Consider the following 14,450-nt stretch of genomic DNA (forward strand, 5'->3'; position numbering starts at 1 on the left):
CATGGTACATTGAGGCTGGACAGGGTAAAAACTGATTTGCATATAATGGAGTTCTAACTGAGGTGACATGGTGTGTAAAATAATGATGAACTGGAATTGAGGCCGAGTAACTGGCTGAAACGAAATCAAGGGTTACATTAATCACTTTTTTGTATACTTCTGTTCTGGTTGATGTTGCCTTACTATGATAGACCTGTGTGTCTAATGGTTGGGCAATCATGCAAGTACTCTCCAACACTTCCATGTGGAGCCATTGTCTGTAGCTCTTACCCATACCTTTGTCCAGGGCATCCCAGATGTGTCCCAGATCCCTTCTACTTCCTTTAATTCTAGCCTGATCTTTAGATGTCTGTCTCTATTCTTCTCAGTTCAGTAACCTTACTCTTCAGTATTAGAGGGGTCGTTTCTGGCTGTAGCTTGGGCCATATACTTTATTCATGCACTCGCCTTTTAGCACCACATTCAAGGACTCCCATTCAGTTCCCCTATGCTCTGGTGTTTCTCATTTGCATTCAAACTAACTAGTTATCACAGTCCCTCACATTGCTAGGAATACAACATCCTGCAATGCCTCTATTTTTAGGTTGTGCCTGGCAGCGCACGACCTAAAAGGCATGCTGTATTCAGGTTTGGACTTGAAGCTCCTCACATTTTTAGTTGGCTTGTGTCATTGTGCACTGAAAACTGTGGCTTTTCATTAGTCAATAGGCTTAGTAGTCCCTCCGAGCACTATTTTCTCAAATCCTGCCTGATGTTGCAGGGAGGACACACTCTCCTAACGCTTTAGAAAAAAAATCTTTATAGCACAGGCTTAGAACGCATTTGCAATGCAATAGGTCTCACATTTGCGAGAGTTTAAGCTATTGGCATTGTAAATTGTAAATGACGAATGCCGGATGTATGACGGTACAACGCGTGGTATTACCACGCATACCGTTACCACGCAGGTTTTACAGCGCAAGTCGTTTCAACGACTTGCGTTGGGGGGCACTGGATAGTGGAATAGTTTAATTTACTATTCCAACTCCAGTCCCCATGGATAGTAGGGAAGGTTTTGGATAGTAAATTAAACTATTCCCTATCCTATAGCGCCTTCTAGCGCAAGTCGTTGTTATGACTTTCGTTGTAAAACCTGCGTGGTAACGGTACTGCGTTGTAAAAGTTCCGTTGTAAAGGATGTTCCCCACGAATGCCTTTTATTTATCTGTTTTAAAAACAGCACATAAATGGCATTGTCCTTTACAATGCAAGTAGCTCAAACTCTCGTAAATGCGAGGTGTATTGTATTGCAAATCCTTGTTAATTTTCTTATTGGTATATGAGCGAGTTGAAATCCTTCTGCATACCAGGGCAACAAAGGGGAATGAATGATCAGAAAGGAATCTTTACAAGCCATGAGTCCATTCCGAATCTTGTGAGAGGCCAACAAGGAGAGAACACTCTGTGAAAGAACTGCAGCTGCTTATTTTCTCAATTGTAGATCATTTGACACATCTACCGCAAGATATCCGACCCCCACCCATTTCCCCCGATCCCAACTCTGCCTACTGAGGCTGTAGAGAAACACAACTACCTCTCTTCTATGTGAGCTAGTTTATGATAGACTGACCGCTTATAAGAGGTAAAGGAAATGTAGAGTTGTGGGCAAAGAGCTGAGCGTTGGATGGTCCACTGACTGTAAGTGAGGAGAAGGCCAGTAAAGCAACACAGTTGTATGTTGCAAGATGCAAGAATGGAGGAAGAACATAATTGGAAGTGTTACGGGAATGCAGAATGGGCTGCAATGTGGGAGACTTCACAGCCAGCTGTGGATGGGAACACTGCTTCAGTTGGTGTGTGTGGTATTTGGGCCCTAGGCCCTCATACTGCTAAAATGAGTTGACGCAGACATGGCCCTGAGCACGTGTGCTCAGCCCTTTTTATTTAGCAGAGTCATCTGACTGATGACGCCTGTGGTGGGTGGGTGTTCAGTGTGTGTAAACATACTGCAACACTAGAACGTATCCCTCCGATACTGCATCCCTCCCAAACTTTAATGAAGGTCCAAACAAAATGAAGTCCGAACCTGTGGGAGAGAATACAAAATTGCAAACCAAACATAACTCAATGTAGATGACTTCCACATAGTCTCTGCACTGCTGTTCATCTGCCGGCGAGGGTGTCCTTGCAGCCGGGACCATTAGTTCTACTTGGCACAATGTTCAGGTGCCCTGTGGATGTCCTCCTTTGGTACTTGCACCGTGGACTTGTGCTTTACAGTTCCTTTCTTCTGACGCCGCAGTCAGTGAAAAGTGTAGATGGAACGATGGTGGATCATTGATGTGCTTGCTGTCCACTGTATAATCCTAGTTGAGGTGTTTTCTCCAACTGGTGGCTGTCTTCAACAGGATCTGGAGTTGCAGGATATCCCTCTCACCTATACCCCTCTCTCGTGGGTGTCCCCTCTCACTGGATGACCCGGAGGCCCTTTGCTGCTAGACTTCCAGTGGACCGGTGGGCTGCCTCCTTGTCGCTCCAAGCGTGTTGGAGGAGTCGCTATGGGTCCTTTTTCCATGTCCGAAACTCCACCTGAAAAGGGTGTTGTTGGCACTTTGTTCTGTCGCCTGCTACCGTTGTACTCCCTGGATCTCCAGAGCAAGCTTCAACAGCCCATCTCTCGTTTCGGGACCGGCTGCTACCGGTGTCCCTGAGGCCTCTGCCCCTTGGATATCCACGGTTCTGTGTCCGTTCCATCCCAGAGGTGGTTGTTACCAACGGACCGGTCTGCTCGCCTCTGTCGTTCCTGGGTGTCCTTCAGGTTTGCACGTAGATGTGTACTCCCAGTGGTTCTGATGCTTCCCAGGTACTGTGTTCGAATGGCCATGCATCTTTTCACTTTCCCCATCGGGTGTTCTCCTTCTGGTGTGTGTTGTGGTGTTCCGTCAAGCACACTTATTTGCTCTTCTCTTTTCCTCTCTTCTTCCTTCGTCGTGGCGTCGTGCCCCTCAGGATTGGTCTTTCCTTCCTTCCTTCTGGTTGTTCGCTGTAACCAGGCTTCTCCCTGTAGCGTGCACTCCACACGTTTCCCCCTTGCTCTTGTCCAAGCCTTAGGACACTGTCTTCACTTCACTCTGTGACTTGACCTGTCGTTGCGATCTTCTCTCACTTGATTACTTCTGACATTTAGTTGATTCCGTTAGCCTTCACTTCAGTCTCTTCCTGGTGCTCTTTGTGGACATCTCCTCCGTTGTTCTCTTCACAGATGTGTTCTCCGTTCTTCCTGTTTGATGTCTTTGGCAGATCTCTTCACTCGCTGACTTCTTGCAGGTCAGCATCCTCCTTGCGACCAACTGGGTGGTCGGCTTCGTCCTCCATGCGACCAACTGGGTGGCCGGCGTCTTCCTTGCGACAGACTGGGTGGACGTCTTCTGGTGGTCTGCGCAACCATTTCTTTGCCTCTCCGTAATCGCAGTGTTTTGGCGCGCTTCTGAATGCGCTCTCCGGTCCCTTCAGTGACTTGCTGCTTTGGGCGGTTGTCTTATAAACTTCTGTTCCTGGAGCTGTAGCCGCTGTTGTTGCGTTGCTGCGCCCTTGTTGGTGCTGGGTTCCTGAATCACCCTTGTGTTTTTAGTGGTGCTCCTGCCTTTTCCTGCGCTGCAGCGATGACCTATGGCCACCGCTGCGCCTCCTGCTTCATTGTGTTCAGGGTTCCCTTCTAGCCGATACGCTTCTCGCTGTCTGTGGGTTCTGCAGCTCCTGCGCTGCCTTCCCCTTGGACGCTCTCCTGTGTCGTCCTGCCAGGATGGGCTTGCTGCTCCTTTCCAGCGGAATGACAATGTCTTAGGGACTGCCTGCCCAGTCAGTGAAATCCTGTTTGCTGTCCTCCTCTGCTTTAGATAGGCAACCCGCAACTGTCTTTGTGTAGAGTTCCTGCACTTCTGGCACGTTCCTGCGCCTTGTCACACCATCCTCAGGGCTGTGAGATGGCTTGGCGCCACTCTGGCATGTCAGTTCTCTTGTGCACTGTTATTCTGTACTTGGCAGTTTTCACTGTGTCTTAGTGTTGCCCTTCTGTCCTTCCTGCTAGTGCTCTGTGTCCCTTCTAAAACAGGTTGGGTTTGCTTCTCTTAACCATCTTTGGCACTGGGCTAAGGTAGGTTACAGTCATCTTCCCCTTGCTGCAGACTCGTGCTTAAGTTATCCGAATTCTTTTCTCTAGCCGCGTTAACACAAAACAGCCACTAGATAGCACTGCTGCGCTTTTGTCTGCGGTTGGCGGCCTTGCTTTCCATTCCGAAACCTGGACTGGTTCTGTGAGGCTGTTGTGATTGTCCTGCCACCACGGGTATCGCTGGGGCCAAGGAAAATGGAGGGCAGGTCGATTTGGGTGCTGTATTCTTTACACCTCGATGCCACAGAACTGCAGAGACCTCCAACTGTCGCTGTGAATTCTGCCTGGAGGACACATGCGCAGCAGGGGCCTCAACACTCTCCCCCTGTGCCTTTTCTCATGCACTGTGAATCTCCTCCGCATGCGGGACCTTGAGACAGAATGCAGCCTCTAGCCTGCACCCCACAGGAGGCCCTTCCTGCCGAACGGCAGCAGCACCTCATGTCTCTCGGTAAGTCACTTTATTGTACTTGTGTGTCAGTTGGTGCTGGGAAGGGGGGGGGCACACCTGCTACCCCTGTGCCTTTTTCCCTGTCTTCGCGGCCATGGGCCACACACCGTCACTTCCCACTGCCCTTTGCAGCAGGCTCACCGTGCTGTACTGGCTGCACTGGGACATGCGTTATTATGGGCAGACTTTGCAGGGGGTAGGGCTGGCTCCCTTACACGTTGACCGCTCTAACTGGTCACCGGCCGCTAGCTGTCTCGTGCTTGTTTCCTCGTTATCCCCACCCGCAGCAGCCTCTCAGTTGTCACGCTGCGCGGGGCAAAAGTTAGCATTATTGCAGGAACACGCTGGCTCAGTTTTGGGCACACTTGCAATTGCACTCACCCTTCGCAGCAGGCCTTTACTCTTACCGGGCCACGCAGGGGGGTGCTGGTGCCGCTCCGCTCGGTTGCAGGCCAGACGCTGACTCCTCTCGCCTATCACCGCCCACAGCAGCCTCTTAGTTCACACGCTGCGTGGGGGTGGGAGGGGGAGTCGGTGCTGCTGCCGGGGTCTGCTTACTTAAGTCTCTCTGCTTCAGGCTCGGTCATTCTTCCTTGCCCTCATGCCTCCGCAGCCAGGGCTCACCTTCGCCGATGCGGTGGGCTCCGATCGGCAGGCACTTCATTCGGGGCACTTCACACTTCTCCACGGGCTGTCGGGTGCCTCCTCGCAGGGGGGGCCGATTCACAACCGGCACATGAGGTGCGGGGTGGGCTCCTGACCTCACCTTCACCCCTGGGTACTTCACACAGCCCGTGGGACTTCACATGATTCTCTTCACTGCCAGGGGTTACTCCATCGCGGCCGACGCGGGTGGGCTCCGATCGGTCTGCTCTTCTCCCCTGGGGCACTTCCTCGCAGGGGCGGCTCATATTGGGCTCATGAGGTGCGGGCTAGGCTCTCGGTCACCTCCCTATTTGCATACAGGCCCGGGGCTCGACACACGCCCCACGGACCTCCCGGCGGCCGGTGCCGTTCACACAGGGGCGGGGGGGGGGGGGGGATAACACCCAGCAGGTCTCTCCCCCTTTTCTTCTATTGCTGGGCTGCTGCACGCACGGGCACAGCCCCCTCGTCACCAATGTGGTATTTGGGCCCTAGGCCATCATACTGCTAAAATGAGGTGATGCAGACACCAGTGTAATAGTTGGTTAACTGGCCCTGAGCACGGGCACTGAGTCCTTTTTATTTAGCAGGGTCATCTGACTGATGATGCCTGTGGGGGGTGGGTGTTCAGTGTGTGTCAACATACTGCAACACTAGAACGTATCTCTCCGATACTACATCGTGCCAGGGGCACAGCACAAGAAAGCAGGGTCATGGCATTTGTTATTGTATAGTGCTTTGCTGATCTAGATCCATGTAACAAATAGCAACATAAATAAAAATGCGATGGTATGCTGTTTTTTATGGTTTCTTTTTTGTATCCATAATCTCGATTGAAACTACTTGGACATTTTTCGCGAGGCGTCCAAGCAGCGTTTTAAACTGCATCATATGAGAGCCCGGTCTTGGCAGGATACTTCAGTCGGAAACGTTTACGGCGACGCTGCAGAACAGGACTTCTAAACGCAAATGCTGCCAAGTTGTTTGCGATTCTTTATTTAAAGCCAAATCTGTTCCTTGGCTGCATGGAAATGTTTTTCTTATATTTAGATCATGGTCTCTCCATCATGCTGCCCCAAACAAGCCACATCTCCTTACTTGCTGCGCATTTTTGGAGTTTCTAAGCGTATGTTTTTAAAATTACCATTTACAATTGCATGTTTTTTCATTCTAATAGTTTGTTTGCTCTTCCGAAGAGAAATCTAGTTATCGGCTTATGTCTTAGAAAGGGCATCAGATTGGTGATTACTATTTTTCCTGCTGAAAGTAAATCAGAGCTAGACTTTTGGCTTAGAGTTGGCTTTTCGCCCTTCACCAGGTCTGACATCTATAATAGTGAAATGAATATATCAGATTGTTTTCAGAATGCTTCTCCGCCATTAGGTATGTGGCTTTGCAAAGTGCTGGTTATTTGTTGTTTGCATTCATTTATTCTCTCGACAACATAGTTTTCTTCTGCAACTTTTTGGACCTCCCTTGCAACAGTAATAATTGTGTTTATAGCAATAAATGAAAACAAGCAGAGATTTCATGACTCTGGAATTAAACAGTTCTTTTAACATTTCTCAGGAGTCCCGGTTTATGACAATAGTCGGATTACTTACTCAACTCCTTCAGAAACAATTACTAAAAATGCCATATATTGTAAATGTACACCTGAGGTGTGAACTATGAAAGCTTTTATTGTTCTAGCAATGGAAAACAGCGCGTGGCTGCAGTTGTGTTCATTGCCATGGCAAGCTGTATGATTCAAAAGACAAGCAAAAGGGAAGCAAGCCAGATGACAGAATTATAAAGCAACCATGACCATTTCCTTTTCACCAAACAAGATAAGTTCCAGCAACTTCAGTCAGACATATCCTTCGAGCAAACATTGAAGCACCAGTTTTCACTTTTGCGATGGCCCAACAACTCCCTTGACAGTGCTTCTGGGCCCTTGTTGTTTCTTGCAGTGTAAAAGACACGCAATTGATGGATTGAAGGCAGAACAAATCAAAACATTCACCCCCGCTCAAGAGATCTTGGTTAAATCCATCGTTCTTTTGCTCACCATGCCACCTCAGTTTAGACCTGGTAGTGTGCCACATCCTATTCAAACGCTGGTTGAGGCGATCATCTTCAAATGGTTTTTAGGATTCATTTTTAATCATAAAGAATGCCAAATACTATTCCAAGAAGGCCGCCCATGCATATGTGTTAACAAATCTCGCAGACGTCCTAGTGGCCTTGTTTGAATGCTTTTCTTGTACTTGGAGAGAAAACATTTCAACATGGCCACCCATGCTTACGCATGTGTGGCCATCTTTGAATGTTTTTTGCTATACTTGCGCAAAAATCATTCAGCAATGGACCTAAGTGGCGTTCTTGGAATGTTTTTGGCATATTGTGTTAAACCTTAAATTTTCCAATATGGTCAATGCATTGCTTTGAATGCGATCTGGGAGCAGTAAAAAAACCTCTAAAATATGCCAGAGCAAACAATGGCTCTCTCCGAGGCAAGCTATTAAAGGTCAGATCGATTGGTTTTGCCAGCGATCGTTTTTTTCATTCAGAATAATGTTTTTTATTATTTGTGTTTGTTTAATATGTGCTTCGAAACTCATGATCAGTCATACATGTTTTCTCAGCGCTTGACAAAGGAACATGTTTTTCAGTTTTTTTGTGGTTAATTTATTTATATTATTACATTGCTTGTTAAGCATTCCATTGGAGGCATGTCTTGGTTTTCAGAAGGTACTTGCCCTCTTTGCTTTGAGCCCCCCGACCCCCATCTATCTCCTGCCACTCCCACTCTCCCTCTCCTTATCCTGCCTCTTACATAATGCCAGCCGTATAGATTTGCACCTGTGGCTCACACGGGGCTGGGTGGTAGCCTTGGTGATGACCTGGATGCCTTCCTGTTGAACAATCCAGTGCTGCTTCTCCCCATGGTAGTGCCTTTTGGCTTTAACGTTGTTGGATGCTTTCAAACTCAAAAGTGGCAAACAGCTATGTTAAAAGTATGGACACACACGTGATGGCACAATGCATGGTTTGTTTCAAAGGGCACTAGTTCACAGTAGCAGTTTTACCAATTTCTCATCAAATGGAGACTTGTAGCTGTGTAAGATTTCGTGTGCATCACCAGATTGAAAGCTAGATCAGTTAAGTCTTTCTAAAAAGAAATTGCTGCAGGACCTTCCACATCTTGAAACTTAATATACTGAAAGCATGTTAAAAATTGTTCACTGGGCTCTAAAGCTCCAAGGAAATAAAAAGTTAATTACATTTAGTTGATTTATTAATGTATTTGTGTTACTTGAATACATTAAGTTCACTTTCCTAAGCCCAAAAACAGCTGGTCGGGGTTTACTATTCAATGCTCTGACTGAACATTTAAGATCGCTGATGTTGCATTATGTATAACAATACACGGAGGTGAATCGACACACTTTTACTTACTTTGCCTAGATATCCCTATTGAGATTACATCAAAACGACTGACAGCAATTAAGTAATGTAACGGTGTATTTGTAGAATTCATCTTAACACTGTGGATCCTTTTGCTGCTATTGTCAGATAACTGATCTGTTATCCGTTTCAACTCATTTACTCGTAGCCAGCATAGAAAGGAAACGTTTCTGCAGTATTCAAGGCTATAATAAAGACCTACCTTGTGCATTGCTCCAAATACCAGGCATGTCCTGCTGCAATGCCCTGTTGGCAAGCTACACAAGACCTGACTTTTGGCTCTGTGCTGTTCCCCGGAATGATGCCTGCAGTGCCTATGAGGTTGGTCTGCATGCATGTTGTTCTGTTATGTTCTATATATTTGAATGTGTGCCCTATCGCCCACAAGAGTATCCTGACCCTGAGCAGGTGTGTTTGTTTACCCCTGCCTATGCTACAGTGGTTAATTGAAAAGAAGGTCTTCATCTTCTTGTAGAAGAGGAGAAGGGCTCTGATGTGGAGTGGGAGGCTGTTTCACATTTTAGGAGTGATGTAAGTTGTGTAGTGCCTTGAATGTGTGTGTTTGAAATGAGCGCATTTGTGTATCAGGAGCCAATGCAGCTCCCTGAGGTGTAGTATGATTTGAGTTCTTTGTGGGAGGTTGAGGATGAGTCTGGCTGCTAAGTTTGGGATGCTTTATAGTTTTCTAGTGAGTTCCTTGGTGATACCTGTGTGTAGGGTGTTCCCGTAGTCCAAAGTTTTGGGGACTAAGGCAGGAGTGACAGTATTTCTAGTGCTGCTTGGGTCTCATTTCAAAATCTTCTGGGTGAGGAAGCAGGATTCACTGATGGTGTCGACTTGTGAAGTCCTGCCCAGTTTGGAGTTGATGATTATTCTGAGGTTCCTGACGTTCGTTTTGAGTTTGGGTTTGGATCAGAGTTCATCTGTTCACCGGCTGAAGTCTTATGCTCCGGTATTCTTGCCGAAGATCACTACTACTTCTATCTTGAGCAGAATACAGTTGGAAGTCATTCAGGTAGCAACTTTGGTCATGCAGGCGGTAAAATTGTTTCTCATGTTGGAGGGCTTATCTGAGAGGAAGGCGTGTGTCATTGGCGTAGGAAAAGATGTTGATGTTGTACACAGGATGATGTTGGCCACATGGATAATGTATACTTTGAAGAGAGTGGGGCTGAGCGAAGAACCTTGAGGCACTCTACAGATGAGTTTACGGGCAGGAACGTGCTGGTTTAATAGCTTGTGCTCTATCAAATAAGAAGCATCAAATTCAGTGGAGAGTGAGTCCTTGGATCCCACTTTTGTGCATGAGATGGTGTCAAATGCCGAAGAGAGGTCTAGGACAATTAGGGTTTCCATGTCTCCTCTTTCAAGAATCATGGATGGCTGTGGCGGCCATGAGTGCTGTTTCCGTACAGTGATTTGGCCTGAATCCGAACTGTGTGGCGTGGAGGAGCTGGTGGTTTCTGAGGTGGTTGATGAGGCGTAGGATGATTATTTTCGCGAAGTCATTGCATGGTATTGGTAGAGAGAGATGGGTCTGTAGTTGGACTGGCAAATGGGTCTGTAATTGCCTTGCATGCATTGGTCCCAGTACATGGCCTTGTGCCACACACTCTAGGCACATGTCTTCAGGACCTAAAGAGTGTTCACTGCTGCGTGCACTTGGGTTCTGTTCACCAGGAATGGGTTTTTGCCATACCATCTGTCTCATACCTTCCTCCAGTAATTAAGCTTCCTGGCCTGTAGCCATGTCCTTCCATTACAGACCATATATTTGCATCAGGCCACACCCTGTGATGAGTATCCCTCCATTTAGTACCTGTAGGCAGTGTCTTGTGTCATGTTTTTCAGGTAATGGCCATAGCCATATCCTGTGACCAGAGTATAGCTTTGTGAAACTTTGCACTAGTGTCATTCGGGCATTCATAATGCGATGTCTGCTTGCTAAATACTGGTAAGATAGCAGTTATCTACTTTTTTGGTCTGTGCATTGGACAGTAATTCTATGTTTTTTTTAGCGCCTACTGCCCTGACAAGGCATAGAATTGCTTTACACTAGGTATCCCACTGCTTTGAAATTCAATGTTAGTGGTTAATGCAGTGGCTATTGCTGGCTAATGGGATTAGCCTTGTGCCCTCTAGGAAAAAACAGTACATGCATTTGCTCTAGTTTTTTTAGTGATGGATTAAATTAATTAAAAAGTGTTATGGTAGGAGGCAGGGCTACAAATAAAACTATTACCTTCAATTATTCTCCATGATTATGGAGGTCTTTACAAAAGCGATTTAGTGTGTCTTTACCAGTTCAAATGATGATCCTCGTTTTTTCAAGGAAACCAATGGTTTGCAGTGTATTGCTACAGGGTTATGTCTCGGCACCAATTTTATTTAGCATTTTTGTTATCGGGGAAATCTATTATGTACTCATAGGTATGTTAATGTATGTATATGCTCGATTTTGAAAGGCTTGCTGAATTATCTACATCGAGAATTATATTAAACAAACAAAAGTATAGGTGTTTGTTAGATACAAAAAAAGTAATTGTTTTATTGAAAAGGAAATATTTTGGAGCTTTTTAATTCTTTATTATATAAACGTTACACACTGGCCGCCCATGAAAAGATTAGCAATCTTATCTAGAGCCTTTCCACTATAGCTCCTTATTCATTGTGAAACATACTAACAGTTTCAGATTTTTTTTCTGACTTACCTTGTGAAAGTATTTACCAATGGAAGGTTCTCCCTCAAATATGGCACGTGTTTCAGGTGGTGTTTAACGCACCCATAAATACTTGTGAAGAAAAAATGTCAATATTTATTGTCCTTGTCAGGATAGTTATCAATGTAAACAATCTAAAATGAGGCTTTAATTGGGCTTTCTTTGTTTTGATTAAGAGATCCGATTTTATGTTTAAATTAGTTACCTTGAATAAAAAAACCTTAGTCTCCTGGATGTTTGATACAAAATGGAGTACCTAAAATAATAAAGTTCACATATTGATAAAAGAATGTTCCAATAGTTTTTATTCTTTAATGAATATGTTTTTTTTTATTTCCGGTTGACTACTGATTGCTAAAAGTAATATGGAAAGATAAACTGTCTCGGGGAAGGAGTATGTTATGAGCATGGCTTAGGTCCAGGGGATCACAAAAGGCCAGACTCTGCGTGCAACGCCTTTTAGGTGCAGTCCTATTAATTACCTGTTTACTGCAGTGCTCTTTCTCTTCGTTAATGATGTCATCAGTTGTGATCGCCTGTCATGTCCAGTATGAGGCCATAATCCTTCTTTGACCGTGCAGTGATTTAAGGGTTGGTAGCTGCCTTTGCCTGGGAATGTAAAAATATTTTAGGTTTTTGTGTAGTTGACTGTGTATTATGCCAAACATCCCTACTTACGTTTTACTAATGCTTTATTCACAGAATTTGAAAGGATTTGTACAACCTCTTTAGATCCTAGCACCAAGGTGTCTTGTGTGTGTGCATTCAATAAATAATAATAAATGCTGTTTCCTGCCCCCGTGCACACTGATATAACTACCCAGGCCTTGGGGAGTGCACAGAGGCAACAGAATGCGTGACATGGGCTTTTGATACACATTGAATGCAATGCACCAGCCACCTAAACTCATTATGCATATTCTGACTCTAGGACCTATGCTTCAGTGACACACGGTGCCTATTCTTGTGGCCTGATCTACCTTTGTCCATGCTCACTAGCCAAATACCTTTCCCTTTACCCAGTCCTCTTGTCCTCGAAGTTGCTGAGCAGGACCATCAGTGTCCTCAGTTTCTGATATCTTGAACAGTGTATAGATGAGGTTTTTATAGCAGGGGTATGGCAAGGGTATGCATGAAGGTTGTTTAGCTACCTTTTATGAGCATTGTTTTTTTAGTTATGTATCATGAACATTGTTTGACAACTTTGTTTAACAGGTAATATGTGATGGCTTTCATCACTAAACTTAGCTAAGTTTTCCAGTGAACATTTTTGTAAAATATAGGCTGCATAATGCATAACCATGTAGTATTGTTCCCGGTTGTCATGGATTGATTCATTAGATGACATAATCCATGGAGGCTATTAAATATTTTTTTTATGTTATGTTTATTTTGTGGAAGCTTGAACAGTTTACCGAAAACAGTAAGTGAACGAATTCTTGGCTGTCTATAGAAAATCAGATGAAAAGAAAAAACACACTTTGTTTTTTTTTAAAACACATATTCCGACTATGTAAATCTGATTTTTGAAGCTGTAAAGAACAAGACAGAAGTAACAATGGCTCCTCATTGGAATTAGAAAGCTAAGTTTTCTTCAACAGGCTTTTCACAGTGTTATTCTCAGCGATTTTAGCAGCTACTTGCAGTGTTCAGGAGCAGTGGGCCGTAATTGCATTTAGAATGGCCTGGCTTTCACAAAAACTGCTAATTAAGCAGTGAACAAAGGAGAGGTGTTTGATTGTTCCTGTACTATGTTTAGTAACAGTGGACCCTGATTGCTGTTTGAATGTTCAGGTTTTGAATTCGATTTCTTGAGGGTGTTACTAATTAAACAATGGTCCGTGGTGAAGTTCTGTTGTTGCTTTTGTTTAATGTCATTTCCACGAAACTTAAAAAAATATATATCAAGGGGTCCCTGAGAAATATGTGTTTTTATACCACTGAGCTTTGTGCAATAAAACCATCCCAACCTGTAGAATACATAAAATATTTCAAGATATACCAGTATTTTCTGTATGATGCACTGAAAAGTTCTCAAGCCTGCAGCCAGATTGTGTGGCAAAAGTCTCCTAAAGTGTTTGTACAAAAACAGTGATGTAACTGCACAGCATTTGTGGGTTTTTCCGCCAATAAGTCTTAAAATTAATAATTTGCCACCAATCTCTACACAATAAAAAGTGTTTTGACCACACAATAGAGCCTTTGCTAATATTTGTAAGTGTTTAAGTACCCATATTGAGAATGTGTGTTTTAGATACTCATGACACTTTTGAAAGGCTTATGTATTGTATGGTAAGAGGTGTGATTGTCTAGGGTAAGCTGCTGACTACAGCATTTCGGCACCGCGTTTCAAAGCTCTGCCTTGACACTTGATTTAAAGTCAGATGATTCTCTGCAAATCTTTTAATCTCCTTGCGCTGAAAAATTTATGTGACATGCGGTTTTATGTGCCTGAAATGTAATTCAAAGTTGTAAGTCCCTACTTGTTATACTTGATCTGGTCTCAAATCATTCACAAAACGTACATCATGCCATTGGTGTTAGCTCCCCACTATGTAACTACCAGCATATACAGATACATTTTCGCTAACACTTAATGTCTGACCTACTGGTGTCCCGAGCGGTCTGTTGGTAGAAATCTATTATCTTTAATGTAGGCTGGAAGTGGGCATTGTATTGGACTTCTTGTCCTGATTATTTTAAGGAGCATTTCATGCTCTCTACATGCATGATGCCATCTTGGAATGGTTTTTACTAAAACAAAAAAAATCCTAAACTGCAATCATCTTGGAATGCTCTTACATTAAAGTAAAAGGCAAATCATTCCAAAATGACCACTGTGCAGCGGGGTGCACAAACGAAGGCTATCCACAATATAACGAGCATCGGCATAGCCAGTAGGTCTGTCCGGCATTGCCATGGGCACTACATTATGTCTGTCTGGCTCGTCTTGCGGTGTGGAATAGTAAGAGTCGTACTCCTCCACATGGTTGATGCAAGTTTCCTAGAGTGTCGGAACTGATGCTAGCACATA

General features: G+C 44.6%; 1 protein-coding gene across 2 annotated transcripts in view; it reads left to right on the top strand.

The window, feature by feature from the left end:
• CEP170B (centrosomal protein 170B) overlaps nt 1-14,450 on the top strand; it is a 415,026-nt gene that overhangs the window by 52,083 nt on the left and 348,493 nt on the right. The gene's annotated exons all lie outside the window — the stretch shown is intronic.

The sequence above is a fragment of the Lissotriton vulgaris genome, chromosome 9 (assembly GCF_964263255.1).
Source record: "Lissotriton vulgaris chromosome 9, aLisVul1.2, whole genome shotgun sequence".
Taxonomy (NCBI): Eukaryota; Metazoa; Chordata; class Amphibia; order Caudata; family Salamandridae; genus Lissotriton; species Lissotriton vulgaris.